At 45.6% G+C, this 9967-nt stretch overlaps 1 long non-coding RNA gene across 1 annotated transcript; it reads right to left on the bottom strand.

The window, feature by feature from the left end:
• Window positions 1–433: 433 nt before the first annotated feature.
• Window positions 434–885, bottom strand: LOC128415074 (uncharacterized). Its single transcript, XR_008330847.1, has 2 exons — window positions 781–885; window positions 434–745 (listed from the first exon to the last, which is right to left on the bottom strand). It is a non-coding gene; the product is annotated as an uncharacterized LOC128415074 (long non-coding RNA).
• Window positions 886–9967: the final 9082 nt, after the last annotated feature.

Below are 9967 nucleotides of genomic sequence, written 5' to 3'. Positions count from 1 at the left end.
TATTATGCATACCCCAACTCAACTCAAACCAAAAGAGCAACAGTTTCCCCCACATTCATATGTGTCAGATTCTACAGTGGGCTTTTTCTCAAACAAGGGATGCCTGCGCCCATTCAAGAGTGTGGGAAATAAGTACATCAGGCCCAACTCCTCCTCGCATCCAGGGGCAGAGGAAGGGGGGTGCGGTGGAGGTGGTCTGACCTGGGTGTCACCACTGAGGGGGGTGACAAAATGCTGGGCGGCACTCACTGCGGGGCCTGCAGCGCGCCTGAGTCACACGTCTCTCCTGGGAGCGACACGGTGGCTTGGGTGCCCGCAGGCTCCGCGCTGCCCAAACAGTCCTCCCGTTGCCTCCCCCCCAGCTGTAGGGCGGCTGAGTGGGAGGAGGCAGCCAGACTCCGGAGGCCCTGCGGAGCTTCCTGCCCTGGCTCACCCCACCCCTGGGCGCAGGGCACGTGCACCACCCCAGGTGCCCACCTGGCTTGCTCCGCCGGTGCTCCCATCAGCTCCAGCCAGTGTCGCCTGTGGTCAGGGATGAAGGGAGTTGTCATACAACATCTGGAGAGCCAAAGGGTCATCAGGAGCCACCTTTCAAACTACACTGACAATTTACTGCCGATGAAGTTGGAACAGCTGTTTTTGTTGTTGTTGTTATTTTTTACACCAAAGTGTCTCAAAGCAACTTACAAAATAGATAAAAGAAACAAGGAACATTAAACCCAAGTCAAAAACAGCAAGATAAAACCTGAGAATGTTCATCCCCCACAAAATCCACCCTACGAAAGAATAAGCACAAAAGAGGTCACAAACAGCACAAAGAGAAGCCACAAACACAACCCTTAAGGGTTTTTTATTTGCCAAGGGTAAATAAAAAATGTTTTTGCCTGATGCTAAATGATGGCACCAGGCATGCTGCCCCGGGAAAAGCATTGCTAAGTGGGGAGCCAGCAGTGAAAAGGCCAGTTCTCTTGTCACCCCCCTTGGAGGAGGCATATGGAGAGCAGCCTCAGTGTCAGAGTTGGTTCATCTGAGGTCTGGTGGTCCTTCAGATATCAGCATCAGTGTTAGAAATTCGCCAGGCGCATTGTGCAACTGATGTGGGTCCAGTTGCAACCATGTGGAGATCTGTGGGTGCCAGGTCTTTACCTGGCTGGGCCCTCCAGCTTTTTTAAACAGGTAAGCAGACGAGCTTATTTACTGCATTTATATTTCATATTTTTCTGAAATATTTTCCTCGAAGCTTGAAATTGTTTTATTCTAAATTGTTTATTTGATGTTTTAATGTGTTTGTAAACCACTCTGATATTTTTTTCCTTTAAAATATAAAGCAGTATAGAAATGAAATAAATAATAATAATAAATTCCTTTTTAAAAAAGGCACCAAACATTCAGTTGGGGTGCCTGTAACCTAGGTTTTAGGTGCCATTTGGTTTCTGATCAGGGTCCTAAAATGCAAAAGGCTTTATACCGGTAGGTAAAAACCAGCACTTTGAATTTACCCCAGAAATGGGATTAGAAAATCTGTTGCATCTAAGGGAGCCTGGCTCTGGCCTGCAACCATGCGCTTGAGCACCATGCCCAAGAAAGGGACATTAGCAACTGGCACATGATTGCTCTGATAGTCTAGTTTCAGGGAGGGTTTATTAGGCACGGAGACATGAACCACCTCATTCATCTATTTCCTCTTTGCTAGGTTTTACCAGCCATGAAGGCAAGGATGAAGAGCAGAAATGGACACCTGAAATTATCCAAGCACCTCGTCTGCATCTTCAAACTGTACTGAACTTAATGCAACATAACAGGACTCGAAAATGCTCAGAATGCCTCATGAGAATCACCTGCTGTAACAGTGGAGCCACAGCAAACAAGTCACAGGGCCTTAGCCATTGGTTTACAGACCACACCTGCTGCGCTCCAGTGAATTTCCCCCCAGGACTGAGAATGAATATTCAAATAACTTACACCACACTCAGAATCTCTGCACCTCCTAAACTGAATGCACCTGAGAGTTCCATCTTATTCAGTCCCATTATCAAAAGCAGGGCCTGTTTTATAGTCCATCACTTTGAAATTCCCTACCCAAAGGGAACACCAAGCCCATCCGGCTGTTAGAACACTGGAGAGCTCTTTGGCTATGGATTTATGGCATAGCAAATAACTCAAAATTAAGATATACTAAAGGAGAAACAACAAAAGATTAATCTTCAACTACATAACAAAATTTATTTTATAGATAAATGATGTTCAAATGCTTCCTGTGAAATATGCTATTTGGAATCCTTAGTAATTTTTCAACTTCAAGTGAGAATATAATAGGACCTTGAGGACAACATATTGATGTTTATAAACAATGCATTTTTTCCTTCTTCTATTTTCAACCCACCCACAATATCAATAATGATTATTTCCCCCAGGGATTGTTAATGCAACAACCAAAAATTATATCCTTTGGCGTGTGCAATCTTAGTTTCCATGCAATTATATTGTTTCCTCTTTATTTTATTTTGTTAATAAAGTATAGTCTTTGATTAAATAAATAAAAAGAAATATTATTAAAGCTCTATTTGTTTTAATGGATTTGGGGTAGGGTGGTAGAAAAAGTCATTCCAGTTATGAATACCCGGTATTTGCTTCGGTGTTTTTATCTTGCATTTGTCAGACAGCATTTTCTGTTTTGTTCTGTGACTACTACTGTGTTTTTATAATGTTTATTTGGATAATTGAAAATGGCTTGTTTTTAATGCAGGCTTGCTAGTCATCATGAGGACCAGAGGGAGCTATGTCTGATTATTGCATTTTTTAAAAAACAACAACACTGAAGAGCTTCAGAAAATTAAAAGATTTGTTAAAGTAGGAGGAGCAAGCTTGGAAAAAATGCTAACTCTGATAGATCCTCAGAGAGTCACATCCTGAACTCAAGAATCATTCAGATTCATCTGCTCTTGCCTCAAAGAATAAGCTTCTCTTCCAGTTCCATGACAGAGGTGTCAAACAGGCCAGCCATGATTTTACTATGTCTCCACCTGCTTAAGAGCAAATTCTTGCTTTCTCCAAGACAGAATGAAGCCACACCACAGGTAGCTGGCTAAGCCTATAGGTAATGATAATCAGACAGCAAAGACTGCAAAACATGGGGAGAGTTGTGTCTGCCATATAGGCAAATACAATCAATTTTGTTCCAAAGTCAGAAGTTTCCCTTTCATCAAAAGGAGGAATGGTGGGAGCCCCGCCCCCGCCCCCCCTCGAGGACCTGCTCCACAACTCCAATTTATAAAGATTATAATCCAAGTTAACGAGATCTTCTTGCAATTAGAGGTCAAGAGATATGTAAAAGTCAGTGCTTTATATGATTCAGCCACATGGTGGAGCAATAAACAAAGATTAAAGAAGCCATGATAGCCAGCTCTGAAAAGCTGGCATGGTTTGTGTCTTCAAAGGCATGGCAGTGTGGCTTGAAGTTAATGACTTGTAACACCTCACAGTCATCATCATCATATAATAATAATAATTTATTATTTATACCCAGCCACTCTGGGCGGCTTCCAACAAAATATTAAAATAAAATAGTCTGTCAAACATTAAAAGCTTCCCAGAACAGGGCTGCCTTCAGATGTCTTCTAAATGTCAGGTAGCTGTTTATCTCTTTGACATCTGGTGGGAGGGGGTTCCACAGGGCAGGCACCACTACCCTGTAACTTGGCTTCTCGCAGGGAGGGAACCACCAAAAGGCCCTCAGCGCTGGACCTCAGTGTCCAGGCAGAACGATGGGGGTGGAGGCGCTCCTTCAGGTATACTGGGCCGAGGCCGTTTAGGGCTTTAAAGGTCAGCACCAACACTTTGAATTGTGCCCGGAAACATACTGGGAGCCAGTGTAGGTCTCGGGGGCCACTCCCAGTCACCAGTCTAGCTGCCGCATTCTGGATTAGTTGTAGTTTCTGGGTCACCTTCAAAGGTAGCCCCACCTAGAGCGCATTGCAGTAGTCCAAGCAGGAGATAACTAGAGCATGCACCACTCCGGTGAGACAGTCCGTGGGCAGGTAGGGTCTCAGCCTGCGTACTAGATGAAGCTGGTCAACAGCTGGCCTGGACACAGAATTGACCTGCGCCTCCATGGACACCATGAACTGAAAGGTCCCGGGGGCGTTACCCTGAGCCTCAGCCACAAGGAATGTGCAGCAGCAGAAAATGGTCACGCTGTTCTAGGTTGCATCTATGGAAGTCCAGGGTCCTGATGAAATGAAGTCAAAGTCCTACTCTCTCCTACCTTGGTCAGGCCACACCTGGAGTCCTGTGTCCACTTCTGGGCACCATCATTTAAGAAGGGTGTTGACAAGCTGGAATGTGTGCAGAGGAGGGCAACCAAGACAATCAAGGGTCTGGAAACTAAGATTGAAGAGAAACACTTGAAGGAGCTGGGTAGGTTTGGCCTGGAAAAGAGAAAACTGAGAGGAGATCTGATGTTGTTGTTGTTGTTGTTGTTTAGTCGTTTAGTCGTGTCCGACTCTTCGTGACCCCATGGACCAGAGCACACCAGGCACTCCTGTCTTCCACAAGGAGATCTGATAGCCATCTTCAAATATCTTGAGGGCTGTCACATGGAAGAGGGAACAAGCTTGTTTTCTCCTGCTCTAGACGGTAGGACTCGAACCCATGGATTCAAGTTATAAGGAGACTCCAACTAAACATTCATAAAAACTTTCTGACAGTAAGGGCTGTTTGGCGTTGGAGCAGATTCTCACGAGAGGTGGTGGACTCTCCTTCCTTGGAGGTTACTAACCAGAGGCTGGATGGCCATCTGTCAGGGATGCTTTGGCTGGGATTCCTGCATCACAGGGGGTTGGACTAGATGACCCTTGGTGTCCCTTCCAGCTATAAGTTTCTATGATTCTATGAAACTGAACTGGATTAATGACAGCCATCCACCAGTTTCATATGCAAAACTGCTTCCCACCCCACCCCCTTACTGATTAATATATATACAAAATACATTGAAGTAGACAAATAATAACTTACAAAAAGGATCAATAAACGTGTCACCTTTATTATATAAACTGTTATCATAATCACGTCAAAATTTCTTTTGTGAATGAAATAAAATGGTTTCAATCAGTTTTTAATAACCAACAATCAAATGTAGAGCTTGGGGGACATTTAAACACGGCTTAGATCAATTCCCCAGATGTTCAGTGTCCAGGGGTTCAGTGCCTGGCACCCAGAAACTCGTGGCAAAGGGGAGCCTGGCACCCAGAAACTCATAACATTTCACTTCCTTGCAAGCTAAGGAAAGCTGTTGATTGGCAGAAGACACTGGGCAGAAACAGAAGGAAACAGGGGGATGAGGGGATCTAAGGGTGAAGTCCTGCTCCTGTCCATCCTAATACTGGACAGATTATTACAGGATGTTGAGAAGGGTCATTTTTTACTATTAATTGAGAAACAGCAGCCATAGTCTAGGCCAGGAGAGTTTTTCCTTGGTGACACCGCCATGTTGAAAAGTGTGTGTTTGCAAGGTGTTTCCTGTCCTGTCCAGAAATGCACCGTGCTGGATGAAGCCAGCTCTAGATCTGTAAAGGTACAGGTACCCCTGACCGTTAGGTCCAGTCGTGGACGACTCTAGGGTTGCGCGCTCATCTCGCTCTATAGGCTGAGGGAGCCGGCGTACAGCTTCCGGGTCATGTGGCCAGGATGATTAAGCCACTTCTGGCAAAAGCAGAGCAGTGCACGGAAACACCGTTTACCTTCCTGCCAGAACGGCACCTACCGTATTTTTCGCTCTATAGGACACACCGGACCATAAGACGCACCGGACCATAGGAGGGGGAGAACAGGGGGGGGGGGGAATTCTCCCCCTCTCTGCTCAGCATCCCTTCAGCGAAGCGGCAGGAGAAACGGAGCCCCTTCCATTTCTCCTCCCGCTTCGCTGAAAGGGCGCTGCGCAGAGAGGGAAAACTGTGCAGCGCCTCTCCAGCGAAGCGTAGCCTGGAGAGCAAGAGGGGTCTGTGTGCACTGATCCCACTCACTCTCCAGGCTTCAGGTGGCTATCCGCAAGCCTTCAGAGTGCAGCGGGAACTCCTGCTGCACTCCAAAAGCTTGCAGATAGCTGCCTGAAGCCAATGGAGTGCAGCCTTTGAAGCCTCCGCAGGGCAGTGCTCCGCCTCGCTGTTCTGGCTTCGGGGACGGCCTCTGAAACCTCCGCAGGGCAGCAGGGTGCCTTCACCCCGCTGCCCTGCGGAGGCTTTGCGTAGCTAACCCCAAGGTAGAACAGCGAGACGGAGCGCTGCGCAGCGCTCCTTCTCTCTGTTCTGGCTTTGGGCTTAGCTGCGCAGCCTACATTCACTCCATAGGGCGCACACACATTTCCCCTTAATTTTTGTTGTTGTTTTTTTATAAAATAATTTTTTTTAGCAAACCAATCAAATCACATTAGTTCCAAATTACAAAACCAAATTTTAAATTTTTGTTGGGGGTACCCATGCTTCGAGCTCAGAAAGGGATCCAATCATCTCTTATTTCTGCTGCTTTGATCATTTCCCCTTAATTTTTGGAGGGGAAAAAGTGCGTCCTATAGAGCAAAAAATACGGTATTTATCTACTTCCACTTTGTGCTTTCGAACTGCTAGGTTGGCAGGAGCTGGGACCGAGCAGTGGGAGCTCACCCCGTTGCGGGGATTCGAACTGCCGACCTTCTGATCAGCAAGCCCTAGGCTCTGTGGCCACCCGTGTCCCTACGGAAAAAGCCTATCGCAGACCAAATCCCCCTCCCAAACCTGGTATGTAAGGGCTTCCGGTTTTCCGCCCTCCGTTGTGGATGTGCTTCGTGGGTTCTCCACGCCTAGCAGCTGTTAGAGGGAACTTTGGGGGGCAACGCGGAGGCTACACGACCCCCAAAAAGGCTCTGGGCTGACATTGTCCGGCAGCATCAAAAAAGCCCACGTCCTAACCAGGAGGTGAGTCGACAGAGAGTACCTAGACGCAAGGACACGAGCAATCCTCAGCAACAAGCCTCAAAGTCCCAAACGGTAAGGACGGCAGCAAAATCTCTCACTTTCTCAATCCCCTTAATTACTGGACTAAGCTAACAAGGAGAGCTTGAGGAGAAGAGGGTCTGTGAGACTTCTTTATACAAAGTGAACTGCTCAGAAACAGACCCAAAAGACTAGCACATAAAGAGTAAAGAACGGCAGATTTTATCTTAAAGAGATTGGAAATCTTTCTCATTATACTTAACCATAAGCGAAGATTGCTCTAACAAGTACCAGTAAGAAAAGGAAGACAGATTCAAATTTCACTCTGCAGCAGCAGTACTAGCCCTTTAAAAGAAGCGGAATTCAAGGACTTAACTTGTTTTTTACTTTGAAGTGGCGTGAGCGCCCAGCGAAAGAGACTGAGTTAAAAGACTTGGATTGTCAGCGCTGTTTGTGGTAAAAGAGTGGAAGTTACTGGAAAACAAAGGTAAAAGAGAAGGCAACACTTTTAATATTGAACTTATATTAAACACTAACCTATAAAGATGGCAAAGATGGCGTAGCGTGGTCTAGGAGAAACGGCTGGACTAATTGGAGAATCAAGAAAAGAAAAGCGGCGAAAGGAGGGGCAGAACTGGACAAAAGAAGAGAGGGACTATAAAATTAAAGATGAGCATATTTAGTTTGAGGAGGTAGTTTGTGAGAAAGGAAATACGTTTTCTGGTGTAATGAAGAGACTTTCTTCATATAAAGTATAAGTAGGATTCCTAATTCCTTCTGCATTCTGTTTCTTTTACTATCCCTCAAGATTCAGAAACGTAGGGAACCAAGTCATGGTTAGATTAGTTTATAAAGATTGGCTGCGTGAGCTGCTGGTCTCCTGCTGTCACGTGCCAAAGATCCATCCCCTGGTCTGCGAGGAGGAGGAGGAGGAAGAGATATTGGAAGAGAAATGGGAGGATGAAGTGATGGTTGTGAAGATCAGAAGGAATCTTTAGTGAAGGTGGAAACAACTAATGTAAGACCAAGCGACCAGGGGATGGATGCCACCGATGCCAATATAGATGGTGAGAGATGGTGATCTTTGTTCTTGAGGAACAGGGAGGCCAGAGAGAATCTGGATCACTGGGATGGGGGAGGCAGCTCCCTGATTCAAGAAGAGTTCAGGGATGGGATGAGGAAGGGAGGAAGGGAGAATAACGCAAGCCACCTGGAGATCCTTGCAGGAAAGATGGGTCATCAATGTAATAATCAATGAAAAAATTAAGAATTTTTTTCTCTTCATTTCTCTTCCAGGCAGCGATAGCAGTGAGGCCAGCAGCTCCAGTACAGCTCTACCCCGCTCCAAGACCCAGTTCTCACTTCGCCCAAAACCCAAGTATCTAAATAAATAAATAATAGGGATGCGGGTGGCGCTGTGGGTTAAACCACAGAGCCTAGGACTTGCCTATCAGAAGGTCGGCGGTTCAAATCCCCACAATGGAGTGAACTCCCGTTGCTCGGTCCCTGCTCCTGCCAACCTAGCAGTTCGACGCTCATTTTCTTTTCCATGTGCCAAGACACTCTAATCTCCCTCCTGACATAAAATGCACTGCGCTTGTAACTGCATCTGCTCCTGCTCATTCATTGCTCTGCCTTTCAAGTGTATCACAATTTAGATCTTGAATTTCTTAACATGAAAACATGCATATTTTGTGATGTCAAAGTAATATGGCCATGTATATTGATAAATTTACGTTAAATGAGGTAGATATTTTGGCTCCTTATGAATTCTTGTTTTGCATTAAAATGGGAATTCTGACTCTCATGGCTCCAAGGAAACTTAATGCCAAAGCAAAACTTTACCAATACCGTACTCGGAACATATCCTTTTTTGGTAGATCAAAATGTATATCCAAATAAAGGATTTCTAACACTGTATTGCAACATCTCAGGCAAAATTCTGCTTTCAGTTACTAAATTGTCAGGAGAGCCAGAACGTAAGTCAATATTTTACCGTAATTGTGGGTATCAGAATTCAGACAGTCGTTCAACATATTATGAAGATTAAGAAAACCATCCTGTTATTTCTTTCCAGCTGAAAACAATTTCTCTTGGAGGCAGCTCACAAGCAAGACAGAGGGATTGACCAGAGTTGAGACAGCTTGATCTGCACAACCTCCTGTTCACCCTCCACGACCCAAAATCCTTTGCACGTGACTTCAGCCCTTGCCAAATGAATTCACTTATGTAAAACTTCAGTGTTGCAACTGACACAAATTAAATACTTTCATGACAAATTTGCACAAATCTTTTAGGAGAACAAGACTTTTTTCTCATACAGATGACAAGTTTCCTTGGCACACAGTTCGGATTTATTTGATGCCACATACTGCTACCCCTAAAGATTAAACTCCAACAAACAACAACACTGGCGATGCTTCCAGTGTTGAGACATAAAAAATGAGAGACATTCCGGTTTCCAGCTACATCACAAATTCAGTGGTGGCTGCTCCTCGCTGCCCTCTGGAGGCAGCGAAGGAGGTTCAGGTAGGGGAAAGCCAGAATTTATGAGGCAAAAATCCTGGTAGTGTTCCCCAGTGGGTTCTGAGGAGCTCACTGCATCCCGCTGTGCTGCGCAAGCCCGTGTCTGCCAACTTGAAATGCACAGCGGGTACGACCTGGGAGTGTGTCCCTGCCATGGAGGAGCCTCCATCTCCGGCATAATTTGTGGTTGGTTCCTCCATAATTCAGACAATTGACATTAATCAAGAGGCGCTCCTGGAGCGACATAGGCTAATGCTAATGCTGCAATCAGTCAGCTGCCTAAAGGACTGGGCTTGGTTCTTTGAAGGTATCTGAATGTTTTCTTTGAAGCTTCAGAACAGCCAGGAAAGGAAGGGGGAGGACAAGGTGCTTTGTGCTTTCTTGTGGTTTTCAAATGGTCTCCTTTCTTCTTGTCCTCCCCTGCAAAAGGAAAGAGACATGTGTAGCCGCTGCTGTGCTATTCTGTTTGTTACTTC

Source organism: Podarcis raffonei, chromosome 6, assembly GCF_027172205.1.
Source record: "Podarcis raffonei isolate rPodRaf1 chromosome 6, rPodRaf1.pri, whole genome shotgun sequence".
NCBI lineage: Eukaryota > Metazoa > Chordata > Lepidosauria > Squamata > Lacertidae > Podarcis > Podarcis raffonei.
This window is presented reverse-complemented; position numbering and strand designations above follow the sequence as displayed.